Source organism: Vipera ursinii (assembly GCF_947247035.1).
Source record: "Vipera ursinii genome assembly, chromosome: 4".
Classification (NCBI taxonomy): Eukaryota; Metazoa; Chordata; class Lepidosauria; order Squamata; family Viperidae; genus Vipera; species Vipera ursinii.
This window is the reverse complement of record NC_139514.1, coordinates 7102858-7120489: the sequence shown is the minus strand read 5'-3', so window position 1 is coordinate 7120489 and position 17632 is coordinate 7102858. Positions and strand designations below refer to the sequence as shown.

General features: G+C 45.2%; 1 protein-coding gene across 2 annotated transcripts in view; it reads left to right on the top strand.

Annotated features, from left to right (window-relative positions):
- Nucleotides 1-11111: 11111 nt before the first annotated feature.
- RAB30 (RAB30, member RAS oncogene family) overlaps nucleotides 11112-17632 on the top strand; it is a 50667-nt gene continuing 44146 nt past the window's right edge. Inside the window, exons 1-2 of one of the 2 annotated variants that reach the window (XM_083362196.1) lie at nucleotides 11112-11653; nucleotides 16568-16646. The gene's annotated coding sequence lies outside the window, so the exon portion shown is untranslated. The remainder of the gene's footprint in view (nucleotides 11654-16567; nucleotides 16647-17632) is intronic. The other variant, XM_083362195.1, reaches the window with a different exon arrangement.

Sequence of the window (17632 nt, the reverse complement as noted above, 5' to 3'; positions counted from 1 at the left end):
AAGCTTCTCTCCGTGGAAGTGGTCCCTGGTGCCCCAAAGGTTGGGATCCGCTGAACTAGAAGACCTTCTAAGTCCATTCCAATTCAGGTTTGGCTAATGTGATGTGCCTCTGTGACACCTAGGCTCTGCTAACAGCAGGTAATCCTAGTTATGCATTGCCAACGCTGAATAGGATGGAGAGTACTTGTGAACTAAATAAATAATAAAATTGGAAGACACCTTGGGGGCCATCTAGTCCAAACCCCCGCTCAGGCAGGAAACCCTATACCTGTGGTGGCGAACCTATGGCACGGGTGCCCCAGGTGGCATGCAGGGCCCTTTCTGTGGGCACGTGTGCCATCACCCCAGTCCTAGGCCTTCAGCTGGGTTTTATAAAACCTTTTCCATTAGGCCTCCACCGCCATGTGCAAAAAAAAAAAAAAAAGGTTCAATTTCAACCTCTCACAGGGAAAAAAAAAAGATCTCGCAGTTGGAATTGAACTTTTTAGTTACACCCAGTCTGCCATTACCACTGCAGCCACGCCCACCCAGCACCCGACGACACATAAGTGGGTTTTGGGTTGCAGTTTGGGCACTGAGTCTCTAAAAGGTTTGCCATCACTGCCTTACACCATTTCGGACAAATGGCTGTCCAGTCTCTTCTTAAAAATTTCCAGTGTTGGAGCATTCACCACTTCTGGAGGCAGGTTGTTCCACTGGTTTAGTTGTTCTGTCAGGAAGTTTCTCCTTAGTTCTAGGTTGCTTCTCCCCTTGGTTAGTTTCCATCCGTTGCTTCTTGTCCTGCCCTAAGGTGCTTTGGAAAATAGCTTGACTCCCTCTTCCAGGCAGCCCGAGAGATTGGACGACTCCTATCATGTCTCCCCTCATCCTTCTCTTCATTAAACTACACGTACCCAATTCCAATAGCCGTTCCTTATACGTTTTAGCCTTCAGTCCCCTAATCATCTTTGCTGTTCTTCTCTATACTCTTTCTAGAGTCTCAACATCTTTTTTACATCGTGGTGACCAAAATGATGCAGTATTCCAAGTAAAGAAATAAACTTCACATGGTTATGTATTTACTGAATGGGGAATTGCTCTGCACGCAGGTCATCATTTGCAAGACCAGGGTTCTAGCAGCAACCCAAGGATGTCCCTGGCCCCCGAGTTTTAACTCTCCCCACCTCTTGCCTTCCTGGATGACGAGGTAAGAGCTACTGTACTTGTACACACAGTACTCGTGCACCTGGAAACCTGCAAAAAAAAAAAAATCTTCTGTTCAGCTAGGCTCTGAAAACATTGGAGGGAAGCCTCTCCTTGGCTTTTATACGCTTTCTTGGCATGTTTAAGAAAAGGGACAGGTATTGTTGCAGCAGGCAAAAAACCCTCCGGGCTTGTAACCTTTACGGCCACATCTGCACAGCCCACAGCTCCTTTGCTCGCCTCGCCCAGGTGCAGGAACTCAGGATGGAAATCTAGAGTCTAGGGCCATTGCCCACACGAACCCTGTCAGCGGTGAAACACACCAGCCCTGTTTACATTGCCCTCTGCTCAGAAACCGATTGCCTGCTTGATGTTTCTCTGGCTTGTTTGCTTCACCGGGCCTTGTGATTTCACAACTGTGCTGGTGCAAGTTGCCTTTCAGATATGCGTTTAGGACACTGATCCACCCCCTTCCCCACCCCCGCTGGAGAGAGACTTGCCCTTTTCCAACTGGGAAAAGCAATTGTCCAACGCTCCACATTTTTGTACCAGGGAAAGCTTTGAAAGACACTCATTATCTTGCTGCCCTGTGTGGCACATGTGCACCGTACCGAAAGTTATTTGGGTGTGTACGTGGGTGTGTTTTACTGGCGTGATTTGGATTGAAAAGCCAGAGAGATTTGCTCTTCCGCTGCCTCCAAACCTGTTGGGAGAAAACGAAAACGAGAGCACTTTTGTTTCCTTCTTTCCAGCAGCTTCCCGCACAAATAAATGTCCCTTATTCAAAAGCGTAAGACCTTCTGAATTCATGAATAAGGCATGAAAATATGACATTCTGGTTTAATGCAGAAGAGGCTTAACATTATATGTTAGTTCTTCCCTCTCCCTTCAGAAGGGAATTAGTTCTATCAGCCCCCCCCCTTTTCACCTCCATAGTAATCTTACATGAAAGAATGACTTACCTCTTGTATTTGGATCTCCTGGATCACCAAACTAACAAATTTTGTAAGAAGCTGTGGCCTTCCTGTTTCTTGCATAACAGGAGAACAATCTAAAAAGAGTTGCCCAAAGAATTAAGGACATAGAAGCACAAACTGATATAGCTATCCTTAGTAAGGTGGGTAACTTGAAATGGCTGAGTAAATACAAATGTACTTTTCAAGTGGACAGTTATTTGAAGTCACAACTCCCAAAACATCTTAGGGAGATATTTACGAGAGCGAGATTTGAACAGCTTGACACAATGGTCAGATATGGGAGATTTCATGCTATACTGTATAATGAGCGTCTCTGCATTTGCGGAGCGGCAGAGGTAGAAGACCTGGCTCACATCCTATTTGACTGTTGTTTGTATAAGAGGGTGAGAGACAGGTATCTTGGTCTATATACCAAACGAATGACCCATTGGGATCCCCATATCAAAATAACTTACCTTATGTCCGGCCAGAACTTGAAAATAACATCCAACGTAGCACAGTATTTGAACAAAATGATCCAGTTAAGATCTGCATATGTGGGACTGATTGGGGTAGATTGTAAGGGCGACTCCGAAATATGTTTCCATATTTTATCTATATCTTAAATTTGCATTTTATTACTATTTTAACTTAAATTGTATTTTAATTCCATTTTAAATTGTATTTTATCAAATTCCACTTCAGATTGCTTTTATCTAGTTTTGGTGACGGTTTGTTGCTGGAACTTTGTACTTTGATATGGCCCAAGGGCTAATCAATAAAAGTTGTTGTCTTGTATTTGGAGAAATAGCAGCGAACACCGGCCAGCAGAGAAATCTACTCTGTGCAGAAATTTAAGTCAGCCAGCAATTGGCATGTAACACCAATAATTGTTGGGCTTGTATCAATGCTGTCTCGGCTTTTTACATCTGCAGTTTCTCTACAACACACTCAGGCGGTTATTCACCATATGTTATCTCCCAAGCTGGCACTTTAATTCAGACATGTCAAACACAAGGCCAGGATCCGGCCCGTGAAGTGGTTTCATGTGGCCCGCGAAGCCATCCTGGAAACAGTGAGGGAACAGCCCCCACTGCCTTGGCCCTGGCCCAGAGACCCTCAGATCTGTCCCACTTCTGCCCGGGCCTCCATAGGCACCCTTGAGGTGAATGATGTGGAGCTGGGTGGTTGTGGTCAAAATAGGAGAAGGAAGGAGTATTAGATATGCTTGCAGACTCATTTGTAAAAATAATAAAGGCAGGATGCAAATAAATTAAACGTTGCAGCGGGGAAAGCTGCAAGGATTAAGACATGTTGCAATTAAGGGAAGCTCAGTAGAAATCCAGTGTCTTGACATACAGTTTGGTGACACAGAATATGCCCGATAATGACCAGTTCTTAGTTAATTTTCAATCTTAAAAATCGACAGGTTTTTGGAACGATCTCACATTACAGATGTGAATTATACTGGTTTGTCTCAAGCAGCATTCGCACCATAAGGCACTTTCACTCTCTCTCTCTCTCTCTCTCTCTCTCTCTCTCTCTCTCTCTCTCTCTCTCTCTCACGCACACACACACACAAAACCCATGTGTTCAAATTGGGACTGCAATTTATGTTTCTGTGTATATATACAGCATATACATATGTATGTATGTATGTATGTGTGCGTGTAGGTGTATTTTGAGAGCAGCCATCAGAACTTCATTTTGTAACGCGCACCTGCATATTCAGAGAAAAAAGTGACAACAATGGTTAACTTATCTCAGTGGATGCTTGGTGTCCCATTAAAGCCTGGTGTAGATTTCTCCATCATTGCACATCAGGGAATGTATGTATGTGTTGTTGGGAGATGGCTGTATAGCTGTTGCATTTATACATCTGCGAATGTGTAACATTCTCAGGGGGGGGGCGCTCAAACAGTAACACATGGGACAGGAAGCCAGCACAACCAATCGGCATATAGGACCTGCATCTCCACACAACACCCAGCTGGGAATCAGCAGGTGGCCATACAGATCGGCCCATCTGCAACCTTACCCGTCCATCGATCCCTTTGCAGTGTAGGTATGAAATGGTGGCTATGCAAATGCAGGGAAACACTAAATAAAGCTTAAGGTGTAATGTGCACAGTGACCCCTGGTGGTGCAGTGATTAGAATGCAGTATTGCCAGCAGTTCGATTCTCACTGGCTCAAGGTTGACTCAGCCTTCCATCAGCCTTCCAAGGACAGTAAAATGAGGGCTCATATTGTTGGGGGCAATAAGCTGACTCTGTAAACTGCTTAGAGAGGGCTATAAAAGCACTATGAAGTGGTATATAAGTCTAAGTGCTACTGCTATGTGGAGGAATCACATCTTTTTCTACCACTGCAGACAACAAACCGATCGAGCTCCTTCTTCACAGAAGCAAATCCAACCATCGCTTCGCTTTTTCAAATACTTACCATTCTGACCTAGCAAGTGAATGGCAGAGGCCCAAAGTTAAGATTTAATTAGCAGAGAAACACAATGTTCTTTTCACCTGGAAAGGAACACGATAGCCCAGTCAGACACCTAAGCCCTAAATAAATCAATCGTTTTGGTCAAGAGCCAACAAAGCCCGACGCTATTTAGAAAAGCATGTGGCATAAACATCCCCCACATGCATCTGTAGAAAGAAGAGGTCCCCAAATATGATTTACTCCTTCTGACCGTGCTAATTTACATTGTGGTCTCCAATCTACCGGATCCAAGTTTGAGAAGTGTAATTTTATCCCTTCTGGATTGATCGTTCAGGAATGGCAGATTAATTGCGGCTCATGCAAACTATGGAGCACGACTGTCCTGGAGACAAGGTGCTATGGAAATCGCATTCCATATCCGCTGCTCTCGTAGCATCTGAAAGAGAATGCAAATCTAAACATTTAGTAGGGCGTGTTTACACCCATGTCTTATTCCTGCAGAAATCTGTGAGTTTCCCCTCTAAAAACATTCCAAATTCCACTCTTTGTTTTCCTGCCTGTCCCCAGAACTTCAAACCATCCACATAGTTTGTGACTAGCAATTATGGTTACTTTTGCAAGCTTGCTTTTGGGGTAAAAGGGCTAATGGAAGCAATCGTGGTGGCGCAGTGGTTAGAATGCAGCATTGCAGGCTAATTATGCCGACTGCCACCAGTTCAATCCTGACCGGCTCAAGGCTGACTCATCCTTCCATCCTTCTGGGGTCAATAAAATGAGAACCCAGATTGTTGTGGGCAAATATGAATCTTCGGAGAAGGGCGGGATATAAATGGAATTAAAATAAAAATAAATAAATAAAATATGCTGTCTCTGTAAACCGCTTAAAGAGGGCTGTAAAGTACTATGAAGTGGTATGTAAGTCTAGATGTTACTGCTAATCAAAAAATATGCAATGGGATAAACCTTTTAAGATGTGCGTACTTCAACTCCCAGAATTCCCCAACCAGCCATGGTGGCTGAGGAATCCTGGGGGTTGAAGTCCACACATCTTAAAATTTGCTCAGGTTGAAAAACACTGGTATAAAACACGGGGCACATCCCATCTTGTTTCTCTCAATATGAATCTTTTACCTTCTCAAATTGACCGGAAGACACAAAAAGATCTCAAGTGCCTATGGAAAAATTTCACAGATAATATAAGGATGACTCTGCCTCACACAGCAAGCCAGAGTAAGTTCTCCGATCTTGGCCTCATTTGAAAAAAAACAAAACAAAAAACCACCATTCTTTAAATACTTGCATAAGGTGTGAAGCGGCTTTTCCTAATTTGGCATTCTTCCAGATACACTAGAATTGCCACTCCTGAATTTGAAGCCAGTGCAGCATTGGATTACAGTGTTGAAAAACGGATTAAGAAAGGCTTTGGAAAGGTGCCAATATTCAGTCAATCTTCCGGGGGGGGGGGGGGGAAAGAGGGAAGGCTATTTTATCCAGAAAGGAGATTTCTGAGGCATAGCAGTTCTTTAATTCTGAGATTATTTGGGGTTTTATTTTGTTGCCCTGGCTAGACGTCTGCTTGGAATAGGTTATTTTAGGATAAAGAGGCATGAGATCGCAAAAGTGTTTATCCATTCATTGGCTCAGCCCATAAAATGAGAAGATTCAGGCAGCCGAGTTACGACTGAAATGGAGCCTGCCCGTCACAACTGCAAAACGGATCAGTTGCACGGCCAACCTGATTTTACCACCTCTTTTGCGTCAGTTAAGTGAACCAAACGTTTGCAGTGGGAGTGGTTTTGTTAAAAACCAGAAAAGGTCCATTTTCAGTTTCAAAAATTGTCACAAACATGACTTGAGTTGCAAAGCGTCAAATCATGTGACTGCACAGGCCGGGGGAGGAACCATTGCAACTTTGCATCTGGGTTGCAACTCCCCTTTTTCAGGAAGGTCGTAACTTTGAATGGTTGCTAAGTGAACTGCTTGTAAGTGGAGGACGACCCGTAAAAGGAATCTTGCCCCATTAAATTCAACATGCTGGAACTGGGTATGTCTAGTTCAACGAAGAGAAGGACGAGGGGGGACATGAAAGCAGTGTTCCAGTATCTCAGGGGCTGCCCCAAAGAAGAGGGAGTCAAGCTATTCTCCAAAGCACCCGAAGGCAGGACAAGAAGCAACGGATGGAAACAAACCAAGGAGAGAAACAACCTAGAACTAAGGAGAAATTTTCTGACAGTCAGAATAATTAACCAGTGGAACAACCTGCCTCCAGAAGCTGTGAATGCTCCAACGCTGGAAGTTTTTAAGAGACTGGACAGCCATTTGTCTGAAATGGTATAGGGTTTCCTGCCTGAGCAGGGGGTGGTGGACTAGAAGACCTCCAAGGTCCCTTCCAACATCATCATCATTATTCAGTGTCGCAAAGAGGCAGGGTGGATGTATTCAGAAAGCTTGGCCCCAAAACAGGAAGAAGACTGTGGCGTGCTACAGCTGCATTGTTATTGCCTGTGACTCAGGAGGTACCTTCAAAATATCAGGAAAAGCCAGACGGGATAGAATTGGTCTCGGGTGTACCTCACCATATTCTAGGCGATTAAAATTGAAGCTTATACTTAACAATTTTTGGCATGTAAAACGTTTTCCTTTGACCAATCAAGCAGAAGAGCAATTTTCCATAGAAGCCGGAGAGTTACCTATCTTGTTTAGAAGAGGGATTTCAGACCAGCTTAACTACTCAACCCCCCCCCCCCAAAAAAAAACAAACACCAAGCCTTTCATAATCTCCGAAATGATGAACAGCCTGCAAGGGAAAAATGTAAAAAAAATACAGATTAAAATTATGTAATTTTTACTTCATCAGATTTTTTTTTAAAAAAATAGGACTTATGTTAATAATATTCCAGGTAATCAAAAAGGATTTACAGTCTGAATAAAGATGCAATGAACGTTACTATGGTAGTTTGAGAGTTTCCACTTACCTTTCTGCATATAAGTCCTTGTCATTTGGGACTTCCAGGTAAAGCTTTAAATGTTTGTTAAATGTATTAAAAAGTTTCTCAATATTTAGTAAACTTTCCTGGAATAAGCTCCTTTCTAGGCTTTACGAAGACATTTGTGCAGGACTAGGAAAAAGATTGTTAAGAGCCTCCTCGTATATTTTTTTTCAAATTCCCAGCCAAACCCCAAGCTTCCAGGATCCCTCTCCTGCTTGATCATCTGCTTAGATCCCTCTCCCGATCAAGTGACACAATGATCCCCAAAAGCTGCAACTGGGCTCCAAGTACACATAGTCCTCGACTTATGACCATAATGGATCCCGTCCCATCACATTCATAAATCATGAGGCTCACGAAAGGGGTCCACCCACCCACCGATGCCATTTTACCACCTTTTTTTGTCACGGTTGTAAAGCAAAAACCGTTGTCATTGAGTGAACCAATGGTCCGCTATGGGCTGGTATTGTTGAAAGCTGGAAATAAACGACTGGTTTTTGGTAAAACTATCATAGCGTGAAACACGGTGTCACAAACTGACTCAGCTTCATGGTTGCTTGCACCCAATTTCAGCTGGCAGTTTGCCAAACAAAAAAGGGAGGGGGCGCTTTTTTTTTGGGGGGGGGGAGAAATTCTTAAGACCTTAAAGGTCGGGAGGGCTAAGAAATGCACGAGATCCTTTTGCTGCCTGTGAAACATTATCCACCAAGGCCAAGTACCGAGAAATGTTCAAACGGCACAGACTGTTTTCCCAAAACAAAAACACTGCATGTACAGGTGCTCCTTGATTTACAACAGTTCATTAAGTGACCGTTCAAAGTTACAACAGCCCTGAAAATTGTGACTTATGACCGTTTTTCAGAGTTACGACCTTTGCAGCATCCCTGTGATCACGCAAAGTTCAGAGGCTTGGCAACCGGTTCATTTTTATGACCGTTGCTGTGTCCCGGTGTGTGTGTGTGTGTGTGTGAGTGACGTGATCCCCTTTTGCGAACTTCTGACAAGCAAAGTCAACGGGGGAAGGCACATTCACTTACCAGCCGGGTTTACTAATTTATCAACTGCAGTGATTCACTTAACTACCGTGGCAAGAAGGGCCCTAAAACGGGGCACAAAACTTACTTAACAAATGTCTCGATTAGCAACAGAAATTTTGGGCTCCATTGTGGCCGTAAGTCAAGGACTAGCTGTAACTGGCCAACAATGAACTGCGGGATGGCCCTGGGAAGAAAAGGGAATTTTGCCTACGCCGGTTTTTATAGGAAAACCTCAGAACTGACACCTAGATGGGATCTTTCACAAAAGTCTTACTCTTAGTGAACTCTTTCGGACAATGATTTCCTTTTTAGAAAGGGCCAACGGGGATGGTTGACAACAATCATATGGTCACACACACACAAAAAAACACACCTTTAAATGGCCATAAATGCAGGCCGATTGCCAAAGGCCCAACATCTGTTCATAGGACCGCAGGTGGAGGTGTGTCTGTCAGAACTGGATCGTAAGTACCTCTGAGGAGATCCACTGTAACTTTGAACGGTCACCAAACAACAGGTCGTAAGGCGAGGACTAGCTGCATATCTCACCTAGTGCCATAATGAAACTATAATTTCGTATGCAGGTAAAAAGCTTACGAAGTTTTATAAGAATTTAATCCAGGAAACATAGACGAGTTCTGGATATTTCCCCACTAGAGACAGTTAAAAAATCCATTTTTATTTATTTTAATCCCTGCCAAATCCCGAGCTGTCTTGGCAGCCTTATTGGCTTTTCTTATTTATTCCAAGCTTGGCCTTGAATAAGTGCAATGGTTTTTGTTTTTTTTTTGGGGGGGGGGGACATTCTCATAACAGTTAATTTAAACAGTAATTGAAGACAATTTTGGTCTTGGCCTTGCTGGCATTTCCTAAGTCTGGTTGAGATAAGTGGCGGTCTAAATTGATCAATTTATTAATAAACGGATTATACATAAAATAAATGCAAAAACCAAGTACCTGGATGTTTCCATAGGAGCCTGCGCGAGCCCCTGAATGATTTTTTTTCTTCTTCTTACGACCATGATAAGCCTGGCTTAGATTGCTCCTAAGTGCTATTAATATTGCTATTGTCGTTGGTGTTTTTTTTTTACTGGTGGTCCTCGACATACGACCACAACCAAGCCCAACATTTCTGTCGATAAGCAGGACAGTGGTTAAGTAAGTTTGGCCCCCATTTGACGACTGCATTTCTGAAGTGAATCACTGCAGTTAAGTTTGTCAACCCGGTCGCTAAGTGAATCCATGGCTGGTCGAAAGGTCACAAAAGGGGATCAGATGATCCCGGGCCGCCGCAACTGTCATAGGTACATACATGCCAGTTGCTAAGCGTCCAAATTTTGATCATGTGACCATGGGGGGGAGGGGAGAGGTGTCATAAGTGTGAGCCAAGGGGTAAGTCACAAGTTGAGGACTAGCTGCCTCCTAGGCCAGGGGTCGGCAACCTCGGCTCTTTTATGACTCGTGGACTTCAACTCCCAGAATTCCTGAGCCAGCATAGCTGGCTCAGGAATTCTGGGAGTTGAAGTCCACGAGTCATAAAAGAGCCGAGGTTGCCGACTCCTGCCCTAGGCTTACCCACCCAGAACCGCAACCGCCAGATGGGCCGCCCTATAAATCAACGGCCCTAACACATAAAATATTTTTAAAACTTAATTCTTTGAACCCCCTCAGGTTTTCCGCAGCAAGTTCTCATCACAACCCACCGGCAAGGTAGGCCAGGCTCAGAAATGGAAAGGGGGATATTTACCACCACTCTACATACCTCCCTGCCCCTTTACCGTCCGGGAAGCGCTGCTGCAGATCCCATCATCCACGGCTCCCTCCTTCCAGAGAAAGCCTGGCGAGGGAGAGGAAGGCGGCGAGCCGCGCCGGGACTCGAACGCGCGACCTTCCGATCGGCAAAAGCCGCCAGCGACGCCGCGCGTGGGACTCCTCAGAAGGACGAGGGGGGGGGAGGGAAGCACCGCATCCGGGTCCCGCCACAGGCTGCCATGGCGACGCGCCAGACCTTGCCAACCTCCCCCGCCCCGCGCGCGCCTCTTTTTGCAAAGGGGAGGGGGCGGTGGAGAGGAGCTATTACGAAACGCGACTGAGGAGTTTTGGCCCTGGGACCTGCCGCCGCCGAAGCCCAGGCGCGCTTTATTCTCCCGGAGGAAACCAGTTAGCACACCCACCCCTTTGTCTCCTTCCACCGACCTACGAAGCGCGGCTCCCCACGGCCCTTTCTCCGCTCTTCAGGGAGTTTCCACCGCCCAGCTTACTAACCGTACCGCCGCCCGCCGCCACGACTCCGGGCTTAATATGGCCGCTCGCTTTTTTTTTTTTTTTTTTTTTGGTTGCTTCCAGAGCAGAAGCCTCTCTCTCCGTCGGCGTCTCTGTGGTCTTTCGAGGCGGCGCGGCGCTTTGATAGGAGCTGTAGTTCTGACAGCGGGCTCGGCAACGCCTACCGGGCTGGCTTGGCGGATCCCGCCTGGGAACTCGCCTTCCCACAAAGCCACGCGGCAGAGGAAACGCCCTTCTCGAAAGGTAGCCAATGAGAAGCCCCGCTTTCCCTCTTCCTTTCCTCCTCCCCCCTCCCTCCGCCCCGCCTCCAACCTTCAGAAGGATGATGTAATGGCAAAGCGGGCGAGAGGGGGCGGGGCCTTCCTTCCCTGCCTTGCAATTCATTGTGCAGTTTTCCCCAGCCCGGGGCCGCCTTCTTCCCGGCTCCTGCTGCTTGCAGCACGCAGGGCAGGGACCAGCCGGCTGCAACTCCCAAAAGCAAAAGGGGGCGGGAGCGGGTGGGTTGGTGGGGAGGGGAAAAAAAAGAGAGGAGAGGAGAGGAGGGGGGGGTGCAGAGGAAAAAAATAAAATAAAATAAAACCCAACCCTCCCCACCCCCACCCCCATCCCGAGTTTGCATCCTTCATTCAGGAAGCTGCTTGCAAGCTTTTGGCCCCTCTACGTCCGAGTGACTTGCTTTCAAAGCTGGCTTCTTTCTCCGTTTCTATTCTTTTGCACAAAAAAAAAAGAAACCACAAGGGCAGGGAGCGGCAGTCCCCAACCAGGTGAGTCTCCTCGTTTGCTTTCTTTAGAGATAGATAGATAGATAGATAGATAGATAGATAGATAGATAGATAGATAGATAGATAGATAGATAGATAATAGATATATGTGTATGGGGGGGCCGCTGGGTCTTTCCTGGATCTCCTTTCTCTCTCTCTTTTTTTTTCTTCCTTTCTTTCCTTAAATCAACTTGGGTTGTTTCGAGCTGCGAAGCCTCCCTTTGGCTGGAGTCGTAAAACGGGGGACGCTTTTTCTCCTCTGGTTTTCTTTCTTTTTTTTTTTTTTGGTGGGGGGTGGGTTGGGAAGGAGACGCAGCATCATCGCCCCAAAGCCGGAAAATTGGCAAAGGATATTCAGGCTTGGCCTGCCTGAGGAATGCAATGGTCCTTTTTCAGCTTCTCCGCCCGAGAATTGATCCAAGGATCTTCCTTCCTTCCTTCCTTCCTTCCTTCCTTCCTTCCTTCCTTCCTTCCTTCCTTCCTTCCTTCCTTCTTCCTACTATCCTTCCTTCCTTAGTCTTCCTACTATCCTTCCTTCCTTCCTTCCTTCCTTCCTTCCTTCCTCCTACTATCCTTCCTTCCTTAGTCTTCCTACTATCCTTCCTTCCTTAGTCTTCCTACTATCCTTCCTTCTTCCTTCCTCCCTCCGCCTTCCCCATTATCCTTCCTTCTTTCCTCCCTCCCTCTTCCTACTATCCTTCCTTCCTCCCTTCCCTCCCTCCCTTCTTTCCTTCCATCCCCCCATTTTCTTCTTGGGAAGGAAATGCATGGGAAGAACATCCCTACCGAGGTGTACTTGGCTGCAGAAAGCGCATCGGGCGGGCCTCGTTTCCTTCACCGCTCCTTCCCGCTTTCTTTTCCCTTCCAGATGTTGGGGAGGCGTGGGCGCCTCTGGGGCTGCTGGAGGAACGGGTGGCCGTATCGATTGCGGGTTGCCGGGTGGGGATGGGAGGGAGGGAGGAAGGGAGAAAAGGACACGTTGGATGTCTTGTGTGTGGGAAATGGGGGGTGAATTTATGACACCTTATAAAACCGGCTCCTGGTCCTTCTCCGTCCTTTTTCATTGTTTGCTGCTTTGATGTTGAAAAGGCTTCCTAAAATGAGAAGACTGTGGTTTCCCCTTCTAGCTTTTTTCCCCCTTTTTTTTTTCCAAAGCTGGCAGGTGTGTTAAGATTTTATTTTATTTTATTTTTAAAAAAGCCAGCTTCTCTAGCAGCTCCGTGTTGTTGAGTTTGTTTAATCTGGAGTAAACCCCAGCGAGTTCAGTGGCTCTCTTAAACATCAGCCTTTCGCTCCCTCGCTTGCTTGCTTGCTTGAAGTGCTTTGCCTTTGGTCTTTGCTCAACCGACCTCGCAGTTGGGTGTCAAGGAGGCTACAATGGTAGGAAGACTTGGCCATAAAGAGACCCCTGTAAATAACATGGGATTTGGCTGTACTGAATGTAAGGTCGATTTTGGAACGTATGTACTTTTCTATTTGAGCATTTCAAAAAGGTTGCAACCTAACAGGAAAAATTGCAGGTAATGAAAAGATGCCTGCTTCTGCGGGAGCTTTGCAGATGTCTGAAAGAACGGTCAGAATATTGCTTTTTTCCCCCCCATTTCTGCAAGTATTATTCTTTGACCCTCCAAACTTTGGTGGGTTTCCAATTCATCCTAGTCGAGCAATAAATGGGAACTGAAGGAGAAATGCTGCTAACCGTGGGTGGGTCCCATCTTTTGCTGAAAGGACATCCAATGCAGTTCAACAAGGAATTGGCCACTAGTTCTGAAACTGTGACTTTGAAAGACAGGCTTTGCTGAGGAGAGAAGAGCAAACATTAACAGAGCAAAGAATAGAATAATCTTGGCTGCTCAAAACAGCCTGGGGAAATTCTCAGTGGATCTTTTCACTCTTTTAGAAAAAGTCTAGAGGTTTTTTTTTCTCCAAAGCTGGCAGCTGTGACCACTCTTTGTTTAGTTGCAAGGAATTGCTCTGAATTCTTCTAACCATGGCCCTGTCTCCACAGTGAGATCTTGATGTGTTTGTGGTGCTCAGAAATCCTGACATCAGACAGCATAAACCTGCCCTTTAGGATAGGGCTGAATTTTAAAGGAGGGATAGTTTAAGGGGCAGGTTTTCCAGATTATAAAATGGGCCTGGTTTAGACCCGTGTTTCTCAGCCTTGGCAACCTGAGGCTGTATGGACTGCAGCTGGCTGGGGGATTCTGGGAGTTGAAGTTCACACATCTTAAAAGTTGCCAAAGGTGAGAAACCTTGGTTTAGTACAAGGGTCTTCAAATGTGGCCCTTTTATGACTTGTGGACTTCAACTCCCAGAATTCCTCAGCCAGGCACGCTGGCTGAGGAATTCTGGGAGTTGAAGTCCACAAGTCATAAAAGGGCCAAGTCTGAAGACCCCTGATTTAGTAGGATTCTCTTTTTTCTGTTTTCCTGTTTCTCTCCTGAGGAATGAGATGGCAATTGATATCTCACAAGAGAGAAATTATTCTACCACTTGGAACTCTGCATTTTACAGGGGTTAGGAAATTTGCTTCGGGAATATTCATTTTTGGCTCATCCCAAATCCCTGAGTGTTCAGCATTGGCACACCTGTGCAGGTGGGTGCTAAATGGCTTCTTCCCAAGCCTGTTAACAATGCTCTGTCAAAGGCTGTGGATGTGACGGAAGAACTTAAGATCTTACTCACCCTTGCAAGCTGTATTAGTCTAAGGCAGCTTTTTGTCCCAAGGGGGCCTCCAAATATATGCATTTCCAGTTCAGTTCCCAGAATTCTTAGCTCTTGCTGTGAGGCCTGGAGAATAATGGGTGTTGAAGTCCATGCATCTGGAAAACAGCTGGTTTGAACAAAGGCAGTCTGAAAAATGTTTTTCTTCTGCCACTCCAAGGGTTGAGTAACATCCAACCTGGCCCTATTAGCTGATACTCGAGTAAAATCAGCATCCAGTCATAAATACAATCATAAATAGGAGATGGTTAATATTGCAGACTGACTCTGCCCACAGCCAGGAGTTCGATCCTGACTGAACTCAACGTTGACTCCGCCTTTCATCCTTCTGAGGTCAGTAAAATGAGGACCCAGATTGTTGGGGGACAAGAAGGCTGACTCTGTAAACCGCTTAGGGAGGGCTGTAAAGCACTGTAAGCGGTATATCAAACGCCCTTCGCCCAGTGCGCTCCCACAGGGAGGGTCTGCTCAGGGTTCCGCCGGTAAGAGATTGCCGGCGGGTGACACCCAGGGATAGGGCCTTCTCAGTGGGAGCGCCTGCCCTCTGGAACCAGCTGCCGGTGGAGCTGAAGACTGCCCCCGACCTCCGTTCATTCCGCCGGGGCCTGAAGACCTGGCTCTTTGAGCTCTCGGGCCCAGGCTGAGGAGAAAATTTTTAACTGGGGTTTTTAAGAGTACAGGGTTGATTTAATATTTTTTAACTTGGTTTTTAACTTTTGTATGTTTGATTTTTAATTCCCTGTAAACCGCCCTGAGTCCTCAGGGAAAGGGCGGTATATAAATGCAATAAAATAAATAAATAAATAAATATAAGTCTAAGTGCTAAGTACCGTCATAAATACAAGTCAGTTACCAAGCATCTGAATATTGATCACATGACCATGAGGATGCTGCAACTCTCCTAAGTGTGAAAAACAGTCATAAGTCAACTTTTTTCAGTGGATTTGTAACTTTGGTCACTAAATGAATCCAAAGCGCCAGAAGGCAAGACAAGAAACAAGAGATGGAAACTAATCAAGGAGAGAAGCAACCTGGAATTAAAGAGAAACTTCCTAACAGTGAGGACAATTAACCAGTGGAGCAGCTTTGCCTTCAGAAGTTGTGGGTGCTCCATCACTGGAGGCTTTCAAGAAGAGGCTGGACAGCCACTTGTCTGAAGTGGTATGGGGTCACCTGCTTGAGCAGGGGGTTGGAGTAGATGACCTCCAAGGTCCCTTCCAGCTCTATTCTGATTAAAACTGACTATCTGTATTAGTTTTAGAGTGTTGATACCCTCTTCTATTCCAACTTGACCCCATTGATCTCTATGGGCTGAGCTACTTTTTCCCCCAATAAATATTTTATTAATTTTCTAGTTTTACAGTCAAATACTTAATAGACAGCGTGTTGTCTGGGTCCATTAGTAATTCAGTGGTTTATATTAACTACTTCAGTCCAGATCCAATAGGACACCGTCAAATGTCTCCTCTCTTCTTCCAGTAGTACCTATTTTCCCACACTAGGCAAATACAATTCTTATTGTTATGAATAAATACACAATTGAATATCAACATCTTTGTTACATTTTTCTCATAATATCAATAATGTCAGTTTTAGATAACTCTTCTAAACAAAACATAACTTAATTGCATTTGCACTTAATATCCATATGTTCAATCCTGTTTTTGCTTTTTTAAAAGATGTTAATTTCATAATAATAATAATAATAATAATAATAATAATAATAATAATAATAATAATAATAATAATAATATACAGATGGAAGGGACTTTGGAGGTCATCTAGTCTAACCCTCTGCTCAGGCAGAAAACCCTATACCATTTCAGACAAATCGTTGTCCAGTCTCTTCTTAAAAACTTCCAATGTTGGAGTTTTCACAGCTTCTGGAGGCAGTTTGTTCCACTGGTTAATTGTTCTAACAGTCAGGAAGTTTCTCCTTAGTTCTAGGTTGCTTCTCTCCTTGATTAGTTTCCATTTGTTGCTTCTTGTCCTGCTTTCAGGTGCTTTGGAGAATAGCTTGACTCCCTCTTCTTTGGGGCAGCCCCTGAGATATTGGAACAGTGCTGTCGTGTCCCCCCTCGTCCTTCTCTTCATTAAACGAGACATACCCAATTCCAGCAACTGTTCTTTGTATGTTTTAGCCTCCAGTCCCCTGATCATCCTTGTTGCTCTTCTCTGCACTCTTTCTAGAGTCTCAACATCATTTTACATCGTGGTGACCAAAACTGGATGCCGTATGCAAATGTTCTCTATTGTTTATCATTTCAAAGTAAGTTATATTTGGGTAACCCAAAGCTTCCCTTCTTCAAACCTCTTAGCGTTTTCCTGTTTCCCTTCTCATACCAAAATCTAATATTCTAATGACAAATCTCATCTTTCTAATTATGATAATACTTCTATTTCTAGCAATTATCTATTCTCCACCATATTCAAACATCTGGTTAGTAATATAATATCCCGTAGGCTGAGCTACGTGAAGTTAACCCTAGCAGACCTTAGACGTCGTCGGGTAAGGCTGAAAAGGCTGAACTCCTGGCAGTACAGGTAGTCCTCACCTTGCAACAATTTGTTTAGTGACCATTCATCGTTGCAGAGGCACTGGAAAAAAGTGACTTGAAACTGGTCCTTATATTTATGACTGCTAAGAAGAGAGTAAAGTCAGACAACGCTCACTTAACAGCCGCCCTGCTTAGCAATGGAAATTCTGGTTCCTACTGTGGTCATAAGTCAAGGACCGCTTCTGTAGACCATAACCAAGCAAGATGGAAGATCATACCGAGGGAGGGGTTAGGCCAGTATTTCCCAACCTCGGCAACTTTTAAGATCCGTGGACTTCAACTCCCAGAATTCCCCGGTTGGCTGAGGAATTCTGGGACTTGAAGTCCAACGTCGTAAAGTCTCTGAGGTTGAGGAGCATCGGCATAGACCGGCATTCCAAGTTAGATGGGCTTGTGGTTCTGATTTGTTCTTCTCCTGCTGACTTGGAAAATGTCTGATTCTCTGGGAAGAAACTTTTGCTTCTTGAAACAAAATCCCATGTTGTTTTTATACTCTTAACAGAGAGAGAGAAGGGGGGGTGGGGGTGGAAAATAGAAAGCCCGTTGGGTAGACGAAGTTCCTTTCATTCTTTGGGCTAACACTGCGGCTTTTCATCCTCCGGTTAAGCCCGTCCTGGTGAGAAGCCAAAGTTGGAATGGCTTCCATTGGGAACCACTCCTCTCTTTAGGACCAATGCCCCGGAGGCTCTGAGGCCTT